The sequence below is a fragment of the Bombus bifarius genome, unplaced genomic scaffold (genome assembly GCF_011952205.1).
Source record: "Bombus bifarius isolate JDL3187 unplaced genomic scaffold, Bbif_JDL3187 scf7180000008161, whole genome shotgun sequence".
NCBI lineage: Eukaryota > Metazoa > Arthropoda > Insecta > Hymenoptera > Apidae > Bombus > Bombus bifarius.
The window spans coordinates 219,307-239,704 of record NW_022884483.1 but is presented as its reverse complement, the minus strand read 5'-3'; the positions used below and the strand labels follow the sequence as shown (position 1 = coordinate 239,704).

The 20,398-nt window shown below is 36.4% G+C and overlaps 1 protein-coding gene across 3 annotated transcripts in view; it reads right to left on the bottom strand.

Moving 5' to 3' along the window:
* The window catches only part of LOC117208714 (acetylcholine receptor subunit alpha-like), a 105,337-nt gene that overhangs the window by 73,812 nt on the left and 11,127 nt on the right, over positions 1–20,398 (bottom strand). For all 3 annotated transcript variants that reach the window (XM_033450006.1, XM_033450004.1, XM_033450003.1), the window contains exon 2: positions 8,159–8,211. The gene's annotated coding sequence lies outside the window, so the exon portion shown is untranslated. The remainder of the gene's footprint in view (positions 1–8,158; positions 8,212–20,398) is intronic.

The window sequence follows — 20,398 nt, the reverse complement described above, 5'->3', positions numbered from 1 at the left end:
AGTTTCGAGGAAAAATTGAGTAGAGATGGAGCGAAAAAAGAGATTGAAGGTGAATGGTAAGAGATTAAAAAAAGTCACTGAATATGCGAGCGATTTATTACAATTTAAATTCAGAGGATCTATCATCGTCTGTGATATTCCTTTAATTATTTTAGTGTGATACTAAAAGTACGAAGAGTGATCGAAATGATCACAGATCATTATTTTATACGACAATTTACACAATTTAATTTCTCTTGCGTTACTTTCTTGATACTGCAATTTTTTTTGCCATTCTATATTTTGTTAGTCGGTTGTTATAACACTAAGAAAGACTCTAAGTGTGGAGAGTATAGTGACAGTAGTATAAGATTTATAATGTAGCAGAATAATGTAGATGTTCAAATAATCAAATTGCAAGTATCGTACAAAAGACAAATTTTGTCTAGTTTCAACGCCAACAAAATAGAGATTTAGAGAAAAGTTCATGAATAATTTTAATCAATTTTTCCACGTATAGCATAATCATTGCAGCATAGTTATGGTATACTAGAAACTCCAGCCCTTGTGTATCTAATAATATCTCAGCAATGAATAATATTGACGAATTATCAAGTTACAAATTATAACAGAATTTTACAATTTCACGTAAAATGATCAAATGACTCGTAGTTTGTAAAATTGTATTTGCATCTATTATTGCTGATCTTATTACTGCTATGCACGAAATTTTATTGCCACTAATAACTCGTAAGATTTCATTGATAATATTAGTTGCATTGTACAAGAAGGCATCTCAAAGTAAAAGATAGAATGAAATAGCAAAATGAAAGTCGCCAAAGGATGAATAAATCGGACTCGAATGCTTGCTGTTGTCCTTATTTACCTAATTTCTGCCGCGGTGGTAGCGGGTGCAAGTGCACCGCCCCCTTTCTGATATTGCATTTTGGAGGATGTCGTTCAAGTGGATGCAATTTGCCATAACGACCACTCACGATTTTTGCCACGGACCGAACACTTCGAAATCCCAGCGCGCGCGATTCTTACATTAGATGAGAGCATTCAGTTCAGCGAGATTGAACTTACACCTTTAATACCCGCCCCTTTCATTAGGTTTCATTAAATTTCTCAACGCGATCAGCTGAACCCGGTACCACCTTTCGTGCTCTAATACGTTCGAAAGAATGGCAAACGGAATGTTCTGTTCTTCTCACTATCGATCTTTTCTGCTCTGATAGAGAGGCTCAAAAAGTAGCTGGGGAAAATGTCTGAACTGAAAATTTACGTCGATCATGATGAAAACTTGATCGTTTATTGATGTGTGGGCTATGAATTTGTACGCGAATACATACCTTTGTGAGCATAAAAATAGAAGTTAAATATTGTAAGGAGTACTTTACTGTGGATACTCTGAGTTCTGCCCAAATTTTAAATAAACATAAAATACCTCACAAAGGTTTACTAACATTTTACCAATATCATCTTTCAGTAAATACTATTGTATATCCTTTTTATAAAGTTATTTCTTTTTTTTGCAGTAGATTCACTTGTTAATCCAGTGTGAGGTTCATCCTTCGGACCTAAATCTCCCTTCTTAACTCTTTGAACTCCAGACAGATTCTTATGGAACATACGACATAAATAAGCGGCTACAACCATAATGTTCCTTTGTATAGAAGTGGTCCCAAGCTTTCCCAACTCCACTATATATTTATATTATTAAATTTCTAACAACGCTGGTAAATCTCTTTTAAAGGCATACAACTTTTCTTCCAAACATCTGAATACCAGAATACGACGTAACAGAAATCAATTTACCAAAGTTCCAGTATCTACCAATTTCGCTCCTAAATCTGTATCTACCATCCCTAGATCCAGACATGACCGTTAAATATTAACTCTCAGTATTAATGATACTCGGACTGATTGAACGTTACTTAGAAAAACGCGAGACCACAGATGAGGAAGATATCGCAAACATTCAACCACGAGAGGAGCATCATCCCCAAACACAGACAAACATGGAATCAAAACTCAATCAAGACGGGGTTTATTTTTCCATCCGCGGGTCAGAGTATCCAGATAACGTTCCGTACAAACGGACAATCGATCTTTCATCGATGGCCAGAGAGTCGGTGGCAATTATTCCCAACGAAGTAGCACGTTTCCGGCAATTTTCGTGGACTGGTACGCCGTCTCGAATCGAGTAGCGTGGCCTGATGACTCGTACATCTTTCTCTCTCTCTCTCTCTCCCCCTCCCCTCTGCCTCCCTTTGTATATCACCTATATACGGGTATATGCAGGTGTTTGACTCTATGTCACTGTACGTGTGTGTATGTATGTATGTGTGGAGCGACCCGATGAGGGTGGAGGGTCGTCGGTGTAAAAGCAACGACCGGAGCTGACCTGAATCCACGGCCGGGGCGATGAAAAGGGAGCAACAAAAGCTGCGCGCGGGACGAGGACGAGAGTGAAAATACGGAAAATAGGCCGTTGTGCAGGGCCACCTTGTGGAACTATTTTGCGGAACGTCGATTCCTGAGCCCTACCTGCCGAGCAAACCGAGGAAAATCTGTAACCTGTAGCCGGACAGTTTAGAAGCTAAGCAGCCGCCTTTTTTACTCCCCAGTCCTGTCGATAACGATGCCCTCGTGATTCCTTCTTTGGCTAGATAAATGGGACTGCAGTCTCCCGCCGCTTTTTATCTACTTTTTTATCTTGTTTTTCGCAAAGAATATCTGTAGATGCTGTAGATATACGTAGAGGATGTTGCTTTTAAGAATGTTCTACTTTTGGATGGTTTTAGGTTGCGGTTAATCGGACAGAATCGATAACAAGAGATTCGTTGAAATTTGTTTTAATCACTGTTTAATTATATTCCAGAAATTGATTTCTAATTTTTACTATCTCGAGATAGGATACACACGAGAAGAATAAAACCTTCGAATTTTCAACGTCACGAATCACACGGAATCATTTGCAGCCAGCTCAATAATTCGAAGGAGATTAAAAGGAGCTACAACGAAAGTTCAATAAAAGCACACGTGTTTAGGTTGAGTAATAAGTTTCATCGCTTTTTCTTAAAACAACACGTCACGTATTCTATCTAATCGTGGAGTAATTTATTTATCCCATTTCTCTATAAATATATATATCTTTTATCAAAAAATTCAAATACCTATACATTCATTAAGCAATTCTTAAACATTTTTTTAAATAAACCACGCTAGCGAAAAATGAGCGAGCTTACCGACTTAATAATTTGCATACGTTCCAATTATTAATTTCCAAAAGTTCGAGTCTCTCGAAACAGTCCGAAAAGTTCGGTATGTTTTCGAGTGGCTAAAATTAAACTCGAAAGATCCACGAGAAACCGGAAACAAACGATGGCTCTTGGGACAAACGGAAGCCTAGAGTCCGTTGTAGGACAGCGATATAATCCTCCGTTGGAAATTGCGTAATTAATATGTGCTCCAATTAAGTGCACGACTCTGCTCGAGAGTTTCCATACTCGATGAACCATTTGTCCATTTCGACACGGCCCGTGGATAATTATTTCCAGCCGAGAATCATCGTTATCGTGGCTGCGTCGTTATCGTCCCCTTCCATCGTCATCAGTCGATATATATCTCGCACGGAATAATCATTCTCTATCAGACAGCAAGATCAAATCAACTCATTCTCGTCTAAATTAATGTACCGTGGTGCCGCGTAATCATACTTTAAATGCTCTTCGAACGTCGCCTCGCGTTATTTAAATCGACGTTTGAACAAGAAACAACGAAAGTTTAAACGAGAGGAAAAGAGAGAAGTTGGAAATCTGTCAGGAAACTTGCTACTTAACAGTTACCAACGAACGATGGTTTTCATGCACCGTGGAATGAAAGACGCTGGATGAAACGAGAGGCTCTGTGGGAAAGTGGTACAAGTGCAGTTTTTTTTACTAAAACGAGATAAGTACAGGGAAGGATACAGAGTACAGGTACCGTGCAAAGGTCTCAAGGTGCTTTTACGATAGTGAATTATAACAGCAACTAATTATATCTATTTTTAGAAAATATTTACACGTAGCGTTACGCGGGAAGAAATTTTAGAAAATTTTCTTTATGGTGCTATCTATGTTTGTTTGTAGCTTCCTCTGGCTTACAATTTTTTACGAATTTTTTATACATATTACCTACGATAGCGCTCTTATAATGCCAACTAATTATATTTATTTTTTAAAGTATTTGCTTGTAGCGTTATGCAGAAAGAAATTTTAGAAAATTTTCTTTATGGTACCATCCTTGTTTCTAGCTTCTCTTAGTTTGAAATTTTTAGAAGTATGTATTACCTGTGTTCTACAATGGCAATTAATTTTATTTTTTTTTTTTTGGAAAATATTAACAGGTGATGTTATACAAAAAGAAATTTTTTTAATTTTCCTTATGCTCGTTCGTATCCTCCTCTCGGTTAATAAAAATTGTTTATTAGATGAAATCAAAGATTTTTTCATTCAACCCCTTTTTATCTAAATATTTCAAATGCTTATTGGAAAATATTTTCTTGCTTTTTTTCTTCTTTTGTTTGTTTTATGCTTTACTCTTTTTTTCGTGAGTGTTTTGAATGGAAAATTTGAAGCGAATGTTGACAAGAATCTTTTTATTGTTTTATTGGTGATAGTTTCAGTTGGCAAGTTTGAAATGGATGTAAAAAAGGAAGAGATCAAGTTTGTGAGAGATTATGCGCGAAAATAGAAGACCGTAAAGTAAAGTAGATTTTTTATATCAAAATTATAAGTTAAATATATGCGTATTTAAGATATTTACATAACTGGAAGAAACTTGAAATCATATTTGCTTATGTTCAAGTATTTTCGTGAAACATAAATTGCAGGATAATAATATGTTTAATTATTTTACATCCTTAAAGGAAACGTCTCCCTTCTTGAAATAGAAGCTCGTTAATGGAATCGTCACTTAGCTTCTTAGAATTATCCTAGAACGATTATTTGACGGATCTTGAAAATAGTTGAAGATGAATCGAATTAGAATGACGTTTGCAAATTTAACGTATCATGAGAGTCGTCCAAGGATCCAAAATTATAATAGTTATAATTTTCGTTAAAGATAAAATAATCGAGAATAAAACATTATCAGTTCCGTATATAGTTAAGAGACGTTCAACCTTTACCATTAGATTGCTAAAACGTGACCTATGACCTAATATCGGAAATCAACTATTTCGGAATATTAAATGTAACTTTAAATACTGAAACGATATGAGTATTAAACCAATCAAGAACAAACAAAGATGAAAGAAAGTTTAACAAAAATAAGTCCAGTAAATGTGACAAACTCTTCTCAAGAATTTATTTTATTATTTTATTATTCCAATAAAGTGAAACGGATAAAGCAAGAATAAAAGAAAATTAAGTTCTTGAGAAGACTCTGCCAATTCTTGGCTTTATCTCAAAAACACTAAAAGTTTACAGTTAACGATAAAACTGTATCACATTAATTTAAAAGTTAAAAGGCTACGGTTAAGGGGATATTCTGTTTATACCACAGAATACGAAAGGCCTCAGGGAATGTGCAAAGAATTCTATTCACGTTTCGATTGATTTATCGTAGGACTAGTTTGGATTAATATTCAATGCTGTTATGCTTAATGTCATATTTCATTTAATTGACGACGCTATAATGCTGCAGTAATGTAACATAATTTTGGGCAAAATGATTCAGCAATTATCAACATTAAAGATTGACAGATGATTAATTACCTACAGCACCATTATCTAACGATATATCATCATTGACAACTCACTAAAAAATTAAAAAAATTTAAACTTCCAAGCCTAGCAACTCTACAAAAATCGAACAGTTGAAAAATTAAGGCTCCCCAAATCTAACAACTCTCTATAATTATCTAAAAAATTGAAAGATTAAATGTACCAAACGTAAGCCTAAATCATTACAACGAAAAGAAAAAAACTTTCCCCAACTAAAATTTTCTCATATTCTGAAAGCTGTGTGCATTTTCACCCTCAAACCCGATAACTCGGAGTCATTGCAACGACCAAGCAGCTCGCCATCGGAAGTACAAAAAACAAAGAGGCGCTGCTTCCGTGTTGACCAATCCACTTTCCGCCAGCCGTACTTGTGTCTCGTTTAACCACAGCTTGTGTACCAAACGAATAAGCATCATCAACGTAGTCCAGTCGCTGCGTAAAGTGGTAATCGATGTTGAACCCACGGTTGTTTGCTAACGTCTCCGCTACACACAACCATACGACACACATTAGACACACACATGAGCACACATGCTCTAATACAAAGACGGGCGCGTCTGGTTTTCTTGGACACTGGTCTGACCGCGAAAAGCTCACGATCATTAACCAACCGATTGGTAATTTAATAAAACGCGCTTGTTCGTCGAGCTGAGCTCCTTTCTTCGCGTCTTCGCCATGAATTTCCAATTTGGATAAAATATCGTTGAAAAAGGAACATTGAACATTGAAGTTCGAAACGAAAAGTGTACGGTACAGATGCGAATGTATGAAGATACCTGATCCTTCTAATAGGCGCATTGATATTAATTTTCTCAAGAATCTTTGAACAATGTACGAGTAATAAAAATAAGTCATGGACAGCGACCCTTTTTTGTACATTTAAATTTCTTGCAAATTTATACTCATTGTAATACTTTCGATTATAACAAAACGATTTTGATTATAATAAAATGATTACAACATAGATACGTGTTTCAGTATTTACTGTTATTGCATCACCATGAAATCTATTTGTATGAAAAGAGTACCTAATATCGAGATATTCGCAAAACGTCGGAACAAAAGCGCAATGTATCATACTGTGAAAAACACGATCGAAAGCCGAAGAACTACAAGACAGCTACATTTATGACACGATTTTGGAAGTAGGGCAACCTTCCACTCGGCGGTCAAATGAAACTATCATAAAAAAGGTGTCGAAAAGGTGAATCTTACGCTGATTGAGGATCGAAAGGGGGCAAATTGAAGTTTCGAGGTGAAGCAGCGATCTGCCTTCTAAAGCACTTTGAAAGTATAATTCTGAGGGTCCGTAAAATCGAGCCCGGCTCGTTCAGTCTAATGGAGGCGTCCACGCTTTTCAATTTGTTCGAGCAATTTCCTTTCCCCCTGTCGAGCATCCACCCTTATTCGGATAGGTTCACCTACGAAACGAGTTACTCGCGTTAAGACCGATTCCTCGATTCTTGCTACCTTTGTAGACGATTAGCAATTCCGTTTCAAGCTCTATCAGCTGAATTTATGAATTCATTTAGGTATTTTTGAAGCAATGAATATCGGTAGGTACAAACGATTTTCGCGATTTTCATTTTCTTATTATGGTCAAAGGGCAAGCAATTTTTGGTCTCGATAGTTAGGTAATTTTGTATTAGATAATTTTGCTAGATATTTAGAAGGTTTGTTAGGTACTCGAAAAGTTTTTTGCTGGTTATTTAACTCTGCTACGGTTTTCAAATTTTTACGACCCAACCTTCTTCCGATAAACAAAGAAACTTTTAATGTTCGAAAACTTTGTTTTGCATGGAGTTCAGACGATAAATAGCGCACTTTGACGATGATTCTTTTATAGTTTTTGGAAGCTTAAGACATATTGTAAGGCTAGGAAAACGTCTTAGTCTTAGAATACAGAACATAGAATATAGAATATAAAATATATAAAATAAAGTCGATGAAACTATTATTTAGACTAATTATTATCCTTTCAATTTCTCAAATTCTATTTCTTTATTTAAGCTTCTTTTCGAATAACAGCGATTCCTGTCCTTTATTTAATTTTAAAACCGAAACTACTTGTTTTATTTCAAAGGCACTAATAGAAAAAAACAATAAAATAAGTCTTTAGAATAAAAATATAATAACGAACGACAAGTGAAAAATTATTTGATAAATTACTCACGGCAATAGAAAAAAGATCAAGATTCTAAAGTTTGCGTATTTGAATCACGAACACGCAACAAATGTGTGTTCAAACTTTTTGACGCGATTCAACCATAAATGTAGCTGTTCGCGTAGAATAACTGACGCTATGTATATGAAGTCACTTTTATTACTATCAGACAAACTTTACGATTATGCTTTACGCATAAAGGGACCTTCTAAATAACTGTATCACGAAAGGCTGGCATTCTTACCGTAGGCTGTGTCGACGTATGAACGCCTGAAAACACCGCTATTGGACGGCTACCTATAACAGAAAAACGATAAACATTTATGGAGACAAATAGCATCGTTTAATATCAAAATTCTGAGCCACGTATTTAATGATAGAATTACTACAGAAGTATAGAAAATTAAAGAATAATCTTTAAAAATCTTTAAAAAAGTAAGATGAAAGATGGATCTCTATTAAAAAAGTGCAAACTTGGGAAAATTCTTATATCCATGTGAATCCCTTTGGTAATCATTTTTTATTAGAATATAAAACTAAACAAAAATTAAACGTTATGGTATGGTATATTGTGATCGCCAGGGTAAAACACATAAGACTGTAATGGCATTCAACGAGTTAAGAAAATTTCTTAAACAATACGTTTCATCATTCTACTCTTTCTTTATTCTCATAAGAATCAGTAAATCACAAATCTCTTTAATTCCATTTTACTTCGACCCATTCTATTCGATCATCTTTTTAGTTCCATTTAATTTCAAGCCCATCCTATTCTTTTTCGTTTTGCAATTCCATCACACTCATCTATTACTTTCCCAATTTCTAATCTTAACGCGATTCTATTCTATTACATTCTACCTTAATCGGTTCTACCACGATCAGCGTAATTCAGATTCTGAAATTTTCTCCATAATCGACCGCGTGCTACATTCATTCCGACGTGTGCTGCGTTACGCGCACCATCAACGCGCGATTCTCGAAGAGGCATCGCGATTTCATGTCCACGAATTCACGGGATTGCGGGCTAAAAGTGTCGGGGAAAATGAAAACTTCCAAGGAAATCCATAACGACGGGAAAGATTACTCCGGCTAAAAGTTTCTTTACCAGCCGTACGTATTTCTCTATCATCCTTAATAAACCACTAGTATATCACGAAGGATGCATTACACAAGGGAGGGAGGTGAGGGGTTAATGGCCGGTGAAATTGCGATCGTAACACGACATGAACATCGTCGTTGCACGGTCTATGTTCCCGTTGCCCCTTCGTCGACGAGCAAACATAAATCATGACGGCGGACCATTCTTACTCGGCTTTGTCGCCATTCTTCCATCGAAAGAAACAGATGCTCAGTTCGAGAGGTTTCAATCGAGGAATTTCCGAAACCGAGCAAGAAGAAGTAGATTCTACAACGGTGGAAATGGTAAATTACCATGTACAGACGATTTATATATATCGGATTGTAATAAATTAGAGATAATAGTTATTCGACATTGTTTGATCAATAAGTTCTTCAATTTTTCTCCACGTTTCTTCTTATTGGTGAATTCGCACATTCACCGACGATCTGCTTTTTATTGCCTACAAAGTTGACAAATAATCCTCGTACAGTAGCCGTCTCTATATTGTGTAAGGTGTATGTGATATGAATCGTAGTGAAATATTTGCTCTTGATATTGTATCTTTTAGCCGGCAAAAATATAAAATATTTTAGTATCACATATCGTATAGCTTGCGAAATCTGTTCTTTCTCGATAACAGACATTTTAGCAATGATACATCCGGTATTGGTTCATCGAACTTTCAGCTAATAAAGAAACACGTTTTTATAAATTGATAAACGTTCTAACGAATTATCGAAGATTATAATAAAAGTTACAAAATTATTCTGTTATTCCTTCTACTGTGATTTTACCACGCTAAAACTCCTCGATGTACGCTTCGGAGTATCCGAACGATATTAATTTCCTGGATAAAAATGATCCTGTTTATTCAGGATCGTTCTTTCACAGCACGGCGATCGACATTTAACCAAGAACCGATTTCGTTTCGTGCTACGAAACCGTGGGGGATAATCGAATTAGCCTCGACCGACAAATTCATTTACCTTTCGAATGATTTCGAGCCGCGCGTATAAACGCAGGCGGAAGTAATTAAAAATGAAACAGGATATCGACGCGTCTCGCGTATTTGCAGGTTCACTTGATACTTTAATAATGTATCCGGGCACAAGCGCGTGGACGCCGTTTCTCTCGCCCAGCTACATATTTATCAGTCGAAAAAGGGTATGAAAGTTTCATGAGTATTCCCGAGGATCGAATCGAGCGATATTTATTTTTTTCTGCAGCGAATAACACCGGCTAAGCTACTGATGGATGTCAAAGTTTAATTTCTATCGCGAGAGAATTCTAAACAATTTCATTTTGTATTTCTAAAAGAGCAGAAAGTTACGAATAAATGCATTGCTGTTTCATTTCAAAAGAATGACAAGGGTTGTCGTGTCTACGTAAAACTGATCGGGACAATTTTTACGAGCGTTTTAAATATAGTTTATTTATTCTACAGTTCTAAAATTTCTTATCTCTCCGTGATTCAATAAAAGGATTAGGATAAATTAATTCGTGTTCTATTTTAACGAAAGGACAAAGGTTATCGCGATATAAAATCTATTTAACCAGCCTTTTACAAATATTTTAAATACTTTACTTATTCCATCGTTCTACACCTTCTTATGCTCTCGACTAAAAATTTGTACATCTGTGTCTTTAACAGTCTTGATCGTGTTATATGGCAAAACGGATTGACAATAAAATATTAGAGAACGAAGATTTATAGGACTAATAAAAATTTCTATGTTAAACAAATATTGGTCATTGTAGTTCAACTACTGCGATGAGTAGAAGAAAAAGTGACTACCTCTAATTTCCTCTTTTCCCTTCATTTCTCCAGCATTACTATCTATTCTCCTTTTCCTTTCTGTCCTCCACCTTTTCTTTTCTTCTCCTTTTTTTGTTCTCCCTTTCTCTCTTCTTTTCCCTCCTACCAATAAAAAAATAGAAGGGCAAAGGTATTTTAATGAAAATATTTTCCACCGCTGTGGCAAATGCTACAAAATATTACAAATTCCGGTCCTAAAACTCCCCTAGTACCCTAAAGCATTCTAAAATCCGTGCGCTTCGAATCCGACACGCGACACATCCTCATCCTCGATAAACGGGAAGTAAGCCTATATTTATTCTACGAACAAAAGAGAGAGAGAGAAAGAGAGAGAGAGAGAAATAGAGAAAAGGATACTACGATTCAAATCGAACCACTCTCGATACTCGAGCTGAGTTTATATTCAAGAACATGCATGCGCAATTCTACTCGCCTCGGTACACCGTGTGCCATACTGCGTTGTGGATAACGCGTATCCTCGGCCACCGATCGATATTTTTCATTTTCTTTTACATCTCCCTCGAAAATGTGCTTTTAGAAAGGGCCGAGACCCGAACATTCTTTACCAGATGCCAGACACTCGCCCTTGAATATGGGGATTCCATCATACAGAAGATACGGCATCACAAGTTTTATGTGAATGTTAATGCGTAGAGGTTGATCCTTTTCTTCGATTCCTATACGTAGAATATGAATCTTGTGGGAAATATAGAATTGTTATATCTGAAGGGTAAGATATAAAAATATAAAGAATTGTGGTTCGCTCTATGTGTATCCTATGACGGAATTTTATGTCAATATTTTTCAAGGTACATCATAACTATGTATAACATACGCAACGTATAACATTATTATATATTTATTGTATTTATATTTATGAGAAATTCTATTATATTCATTACAGCATGTAAAATCTTGATCACAGTGAAGATGATTGGTAAATATGCTAAAATATATCATAGAATATTTAGTAGAATATTCAAGTAAAAGTTGTCTAATTTACTATGACAGAATAATGAATTTAATCGTCTTTAGTAATTATTCTATCGTCTCTGGCAATCATTATCATCATACTTACGTATTAGTAATTTCAGTAGCAAGTATCGTTACGTGGTGTCCTCGAGCATCTGCGACATTTAGTAACATATCAATCCCTACTCGTTACATTTATTAAGACAGTGGTAACTAAAACAATATGCAACTTCCAAAAATGGAATTTTCACCCTTTTCGCTTAAAGAAGCCTAAAATATTACTCTAAAAAAAGCTCTTCTCAATTAAAAGAAAATCTTAAAAAAGGCGCTCGAAAAAAAGGAGTCTCCCAACTAAAGAATATAGAACTTACACTAAAAAGACCTTCTTCCTCCAATTAAAAAACCTAAAAAGACACACCGTCCAACTGACAAAGACGTCAAAAAAACCACTTCGACAAATATCTCGCTGGTTATGAAACTTTATAAAAAAAAGTCTGAAAACCGTAACCACAACTTTTAAAGTTCGGTGCTACACTAAATATCGATCGCTTTCAACAGGACAAAAATCTTGTCTTCAAGAGACGCATAATCCTTCAGAGTGATTCGCGATTCTACCTCTTTCAATCGTTCGCCAAAGGACCAACTAAAGGGGAGCATAAAAATTGTGCTTCAATAATTTGAGGTCCCTGGGCGCTTTGAGGTCGAAGGCGGTCAATACGCTTTGAATCCTGTCTCCTTAATCTCCAGAACGACGTTATTTCGAGGTCAAAGTCCAACTGGATCGACACAATACTCCAACTTTCTCAAAGTTGCAGTTTCCGTCTCCCTATCATCCTTCGTTCTAAAATCTAGAGTCTACAGCTCGAAAGATCGATGGCGAATTAGACGCTGAAATTCGACACTTCTGAGCAACTGTTCTAAATTCCCGCGAGATCGCTCCGTATAGATTTGCAGTCGCTATATCGTTCCAATAAATCTTCCCGGTAGAGAATTTTATAACGCTCAATGACGATAGAAATATGTATTTGGTCCGTCTATAAGCTTAGAGATGTTTGTACAAGTCACGCCGACTTAATGCTTCGAGAAATAGAAAGATTTGTTGAATAGATTGATAGATTGATATACGACGAGATGGAAGTTCTGCCGAACAGTTATTTCAAAAGTGGAGGAACTTAGAGAGAATGGGGTATTTTGTTAATATTTTATGTAAAAAGATAGATTTCTCTAAATTTGTTATCCAGAAATATAAAATTCCTCCATTTACACTATCGACCATTTCCTCTAGTCATAATAATTGCTCAGATAGTCTATAAACACGTCCAGTGTGAGAGCAATTTTAAGGAGAATTCTCATCTCTTCCATATGGACACTGATAAGAGAAAACACGTGTCGAACATTCTTTTAAGAACTACCGTACATCAAAGTTTGTTTCTTTAGAATAAAATCATATATTTCAAGAGATGAACGAAAAATGTGTATCTTGTACTTAAAACACCTTCAACGTCTATTTGCCAAGGTATTCCAGTGACGCATGACCAACTTAGACCTTTCAATGAAATAATATAGGCCATTTATAGAGTAACCATTCTCGTTAAATCGAATCGAAAAACTCATACACACCTTGAGAAAGAAAACAGTGTACATATATTCAACGTTTCTCATCAGTGAACACTTTACATTGATTCAACGAAGAATAGGGCGTCGACTAATGGCTGCTCTCAGGTGTTAAGAGGCAAGCGATCGAGGTAACGGTTTTACAATATATTTGCTCGCGACGGGGCCTCTCTGCTGATTCTGTTGACTGAACGAGGATGATTTTAATGCCTTTTCAGAGAAGCCAGCAGCTGCTTTGCTTTACACGTGATTATGCACGCGTTGAAACGGTTTGCTGCTATCGCTCCTCCTTTTGTTCTTACCGCTTCGATTAATATCATCAGAAGGGAACATAAGACTGAACGTAAACGTAAAAGAAACGGAAAAAAAATCGAGCCAGAACGATCGGTTTAAAAATAAACAAGAGCGCAAGACCCGGTAAGAGGAGGAGACCTCTCTTTGCTGAAATTAAAGTGTTCTCGTTCGCCAGGAGGAAGAAGTAAAAATATTCCACCACGAAGAATGTTAAATAGAACAACGAGTGTAGGTATGAAACGCTCGCGAAACATTTGCATTTCGAACGGCTGCAAATGTCCGACATTTCGCGTTTCGAGAACGACTCGACGTTATTGAACGTGAGTAAATAAAACAAGTAGAGTAACTGGCCGGGAGAAAAGGATACGTCTGATATAAAGATCTTTCTCGTTACGTGACAAAGTAGCCATAAGCTTTCTGTGTTTTTGTTTCTTGCGAAATTTTCTCATTTCTGTGCATTTTTTGCATTTTATTTATTTAATTTTCTTTGAAACTAAAAGCAGCGGAAACATTAGTATGCAGCGAAACGGCAGGGGTCTGTATGGCTTAAAACAGATGAATATTTCGTGTTTAAAAAAAACTATTTTAATCCTCTAGGACGAACGGCCAAATGCGGTGTTCCACGGGAAAAATGAGAACTCGCTGAGTTTGGAAAAAATGAAGCTGTTGAAGGTATGGAATAACGAAAACTGGTAAAACGTAAGCCAGATTCGTTGGAGTTTAGGCTGAATCGCGTGGCACATTAATATAAATGAGAATCTATCTCTACATCTCGTTGTATGTATATAATTCGAGCTGTTTGATAAACTATCAACATATTTCATTTTTTTTGTTATATTATTTTATCCATTTATCTATTTTCCATCACATAAGAATATACACTGCTTGCCATAAGTATGTAGACATTTTTAACAATACCTAATTGTTACTAAGGATATCTCAATTAATAACAAACTATCAATCAGCAGTATATGGTATTACATTAAAATGAAATACATGATTTGCAAAAATATCAAAGAGTTTAGATATTGTTGGAATCAATTACAGTCGTCTTTCGATCAATCTGGAAGATCATTTCCACGTTATCTATAGTTTCACAACCATGTGATCTGAGTATAATAAACTTCTTAATTAAAAAAGCTGCTTCACGATGCAACTGCTTGACGCTTATGTATGCCAATATTGTGATTGCATATTAACTGTTAAAATTAACTTTAATCGTGTTCCATCATTTTATGATACTTTGTGATTTTCTATGTGTAATTTTATAACTAATCTATACATATGTATGTACTGGCAAAAATAAGCAGGTGTCCATATACTTCTGGGCGAAGGCGTACATTTTCACGAAGAGAAACTTTATCGCAGAATTGAAGTAACGATACATGTATTCCAGTTGTTCCTGTTTTCATAGTCTTTCCTGATATGTCCGATCAATAAAGGCCCCATTCTCCTAGAAAATCTAGCGAGCATCGAAGACATTAGGCGAACCAACGTGAAATACGTGGAGGAAACGCGACACTCCGGACACTCTAATAAAATATTCGATACTTTGCATAGTGAAAACTTCTATCCGAACTGTCGTTCCGAATTTTTCTCCCGAGTGAAACTAACTAGAGCACTCGGAAACAGGCTCACCGTCGGAGAGACGACTCGTCGAGACACACAGCCAATGATCGTTTGTGAGTAGAAAAAAACTCTCTTTCACAATCTCTAATTTGCAATTAAAACGATAACGCCAGGAATCAAGTGGATAGACTATCTGGAAACTGCGCACGTCAAACGTTATTTTCACTGCTTTTACAAATATAATAAATACTTATTTTTCGCCAAGTTCCTCCGACCCTTCAAATATTCATTTCTCTCCTATTAACTTTCCTCAAAATTATCTCTTTTTTCTTCTGTTATTTCAATGATATTTTCCTCGAAATCATACTAATTTCCTCTTGTTAATCGTAGGAAAGCAATCACGCTACTTCGTTTTCTTCGTTCTCCTTCCTACAAAAATATTACAATGGAAACTCACCCTGTTGCACCATGATTCACTCACCACGTTGATGTACATTTCCAGGATTTATGTCCTTCCATTTCGACCATACTTCTCTCGAAATCATTTCACTTTGCTACACCTCCCTACAGATCGTTCTACTGTACGCTCACAGTCCCATTTTTTTTAAACTAAATTCTTTTCCGCCGAACCAAAGAGCACTCACAATGTTCTATCGCGACTCGTTAAAACGTCTGACCGTTCAAGAGTCAACAAACGCGCTCGTGCTTCTTCCCCGAGGTAGAAGCTCGCCCTGCCGCCTCATAATTAACCAAACTTGTTGATGCTACGAGGAGAAAAGCGCGACTCTCCCCAGTTTTAAGGAACGAGTCAACGAGCCGTCTTGGATGCGTTGCTGGCAATTAATAGCGGAAGGGAAAGCGGCGTGCAGCCAGAGGCTCTCGAATGAACGTCGGTTCTCTTTCCTTTTCTCTACACGATGGTGGTTTCAGTAAACTCGATGAGAATCCAACGCTCGAATCGTCGCGGTTGAAGCCTTTGGACGTTCTAGCGTCGACGAATGACGAAGCTCGCGTGAAGTAGACGACGGTTGTTAGAAGAGCGTTCTCATGGAAGGGGATTCGATGTTTTATGCATGGCTCGTGTATACGGCGCGGATGGAAAATTGAAATTTGATCGCGATAGCGTTTATTCTATTTCGTCCTTTACCTCGTGCTTATGAGAGAATTTGATTTAACATGTAGTACAGCGAGGCTGGATTTTATGAACTTTGGTGGATCATAGAACAGAGAGTAAGGGTAAAAATTTGAGTGACAATATGTAATTGTTGGCAATTCAATGGAATCGCGAATGTAAAAGATGGTTGTTTAAAGAGTGAAGAATTTTGCCCGTAGAAATCTCGGCTCTTTCCTTCCGTTGTATTTTTATCGCTATACGGATTTTCTGTGATATTGGGATCGTCGTATATCTGTCAATTTCATTAATTTTTGCAATAACAATTATTAGTCCAATTCCCTGTACGTTATCTGTATTAACTAAGTATTATAATATATAAGTACATCGTAATAATTGATTCTAAAGCGCTGACCCTTAAATTATTCAATGGCATTAATGGAAAATTGATGAGGACGCATCGTGCGTGAAATATTTCGTAAATGTATTAATATTTTTTCAAAAGATTAATAAATATCCAAGTGTAAGTACGTACCTGGACAACTTTTACGTTTCTATATTGTATCTCGAATTAATCGAATTAAAATCGAATTTTTATCGAATTAAAAATAGTACGAGATAACGCTCTTTTTCGAAAATAAGGCGATGTATGTATTACTCTCTTTTGAATTAATTTACATTAATTCTAATAGGAAAATCATACGTAGCTACCTAAAAAGTAACGTAGAATTAAGCGACTGACCACAACTGCATGCAGACTACTGGCTGTCACGCTGCAGGTGATGCCTGACCACAAACGGTCAAAACTACTGGATGAACCACAATATATCGGGTTAAACGTCCATCCAAACGACACTTATTCTATTTATTATAATTCTAGTATCGACAAAATTGTTATATATTCTATAATATTATCATACTATTATGAGATAATTATGACATTTCGTTTCACCAATGAACAAAAGATAAGCGAAAATATACCTTTATCGTGAAATCTATTTCTACGATATATCGTGTTACAAATAGATTTTCCTAATAGATAACGCAAGAGTAATAACGCAAAAGATTTTTATATCAAGGTCCACTTGATTCAGTTTGTGTAATTATTACACGAGATAACAATTTGAAAGTCGTTCTGTACTTGCAATGCTTCAAAGAACAAGAAACGTATTTTTAAATTCTATGTTATAAAACGGAGAAAGATTAAACCTCTCGAAATAGAAGTGGTTAAATTCAAGAGTAAACGCATGTTTTCTTATTTATAAACGAATGTTTTAAGGGCGCAGCGCTACAAATTCTTAAAATTCGATTACAGTGAATTAACGGTATCAAACGAAACGTTGTCCCTCCGAACTGAAGCGAATCGAAACACAAACGAATGGACCATCTACCGCGAAGGAAACAAAACTCTGTGTGGAATGCAGCTCATTATAAAATACGTTGCACGGTCAGCGAGGAAAACAGAGAAACAGCTCGCAGAAAAAGAAATTGTAGCATAATTTAATTAAACCCTTGTAACTCGGTTTTCCGGCGAGTTTCAGACATGCGAGAACTCATAGAATTTAGGATGAAACTGTGCGACGAGGGATTCCAGTCTACGGCGAGGCCTTCGCAATTATTCTTGTCAGGCCGTTTCTCCAAAACTTGCCACTTCTTCTTCGAGCACGAGCGCGCAAAATGTAGTAAAAAATGAAGAAGCGATAGAGATTGCTGAAGACAAGGGAGAAAGGAGGAAGAAAAGAAAGAAGAGTTAAGAAGGAGCACGAGAAAAAAGAAGTTAGGGAATGTTAAAAAGAGTTAGCCTCAACTTCGCCGCAATCTAATTTCTCGCCATTAAACTTGTAAAATGTTGTTCAACCCTCGAGTCTCCGATACCATCGAGGTATCCTTCCCCCGCCCCTCTTCCATCGAGTGAATATTGCAATTCACCTGCGCCTGCGACGGCCAGGATTCGCTTTCTCTGTTGGACTAAACCGTGGAATTGGCTCCCGCCTTGCAAACTGTCCAATCAGATTTATGCAGATTCGTGGATCAATTTGAACAGGGTGTAGCGACATTATTCCAAATGGAATATGATTCTATATCGAGGTCTTAGAATTTAGATTAGTGTCGTCTAGCAAAGCCTTATTACTACGATATTTTACTGGTATTCAGAAAAGTAAAAAGAAAAGTACAGTAACATCGTGAGCCAATGATATTGAACGATAATAACATTTTTTGCGATTTAATTTTAAATAGATTTGGACAATGAGGATGATAATCGGGCGTACAGTGGTAGCGAGCTTGATTGTAATGTGAGAATTAATAATTGTTTAGAACGAAAATTTCTGTTCTTGAAAGGGAAAACGGATGAGAAAGAGGATAATCGAAAGAAAACAGATAGTCAAGGTAGAAAAAAATGGAAGAATAATGAACCGTAGAAGAGCAAAACTTAACGATCCAATCAGCAATAATTGAATCATGTAATTATAATAAAATGGTTTGATGCATGTTTCTAAAGAATTTTAATCTTAGAAAAGAAATAATAATAAAACACAGCAAATGTTGATATAGGTTCAAGAATAAAGAAAAAAAGCGGCGAACTCGCAAATAAAATGCAGGAAAGTTTAAGACCAATATACATAGGTTCAGGTTTGATATCCGCGCGTATTTTTATGACATATACTATGCGCTATCGTGATAGCTTCCTAGTGCACAACAACCGTCGTGAATTCATTTTTATATTTTTTTTACGAGACTCGTTAAACTGTTAATTTCATATGTTCCCGATTACAATGTTGCGGAAGTTTGATTACTGTGCAAAGAATCAGCAGGAATTGGCGCTAATTGGAAGAAAGATCTCGTGGCAATTTAATCGAGTCATTTCTCTGATCGAGTGATGTCGCTTCTAATTAAAATCTCGTCCGAGCTTTCTATGATCATAGACCATGAGAATGTGAATTATTGGAACAGAAGAATGTTTATTCGATTGCATAGCACACAAGGAAACACTGAAAAGTGCTCTTTCTTTCATCGAGAATTGCTTCAAATATTCTTTGTTCGGGTTAAAAAGAGTCAAATTTTGCTCGTTTTCAAGGATTTCATACTTGTAAAATATTTAAATTATAATTGAAAACTTTAGCCATTCAAAGTTCCTGAAACATTTCTGCAACTCCTTCGATTTCATCCCTACACTTCACAAGAGAAAACAAAAAAGATAGACGAATAATGCGGGCTCATAGTTATATATTGGACAAAAAGTTTCTGTCCCAGAGCACGATGCTTCTCATCAAGAATTTGCCAAACTATATTAGTCCTAGAACACTGAACAATTTTCCACGCTTTCTGTCAAAAAGCTACTATCATTTTCGACAGCAAATCCCGCCTAATCATTCACAAATTTCCACAGGAGAGCTACTCCTCAATTTCCAACGTTGCATCATTCTCTTTGCATTCAGCGATTCGCTAGCACTATAACATCAATCGAATTACTATAACAGGGAAAATAGACGAAAATTCCAAGATACAGCGGAGCGAAAGCGTCGAGAGACTGCTTCAGATGCATTCACACTCGCAGGTCGCGAGCTACTTCGTTGCTTTTACGCGACCCTCTGTGTATTCGGAACATTTGTAGCAGATAAACTGCAGACAAGAGTTGACAAGAGAGACAAGAGGCTACGCTAGACTTTCTCCCAAAAGCTTTGAGCTCGACTAATGCCGTATCCTCTCCTCCTGTCTCTCTCTCTCTTTCTTTCTTTGTCGTTCTCTGTTAGAGCTACGCTTTTGAGGTGTTCATTGTCACCAGTTGAATTTCTTCCTCGACACCAGTTTGCTTGGAACTAAATTATCCGGGCTAATGGTGGAATTAACCCCGAGATGTGCTCGAGATACATTCGACATGTGTGCGGTATACCTAAGATATTCTTTCTTTTAAACTTGAGATATCTATGCAACACGATATAATATGATAGAATGAATGTAACTGGTTGTAGAATCTTGTTCGTCATAG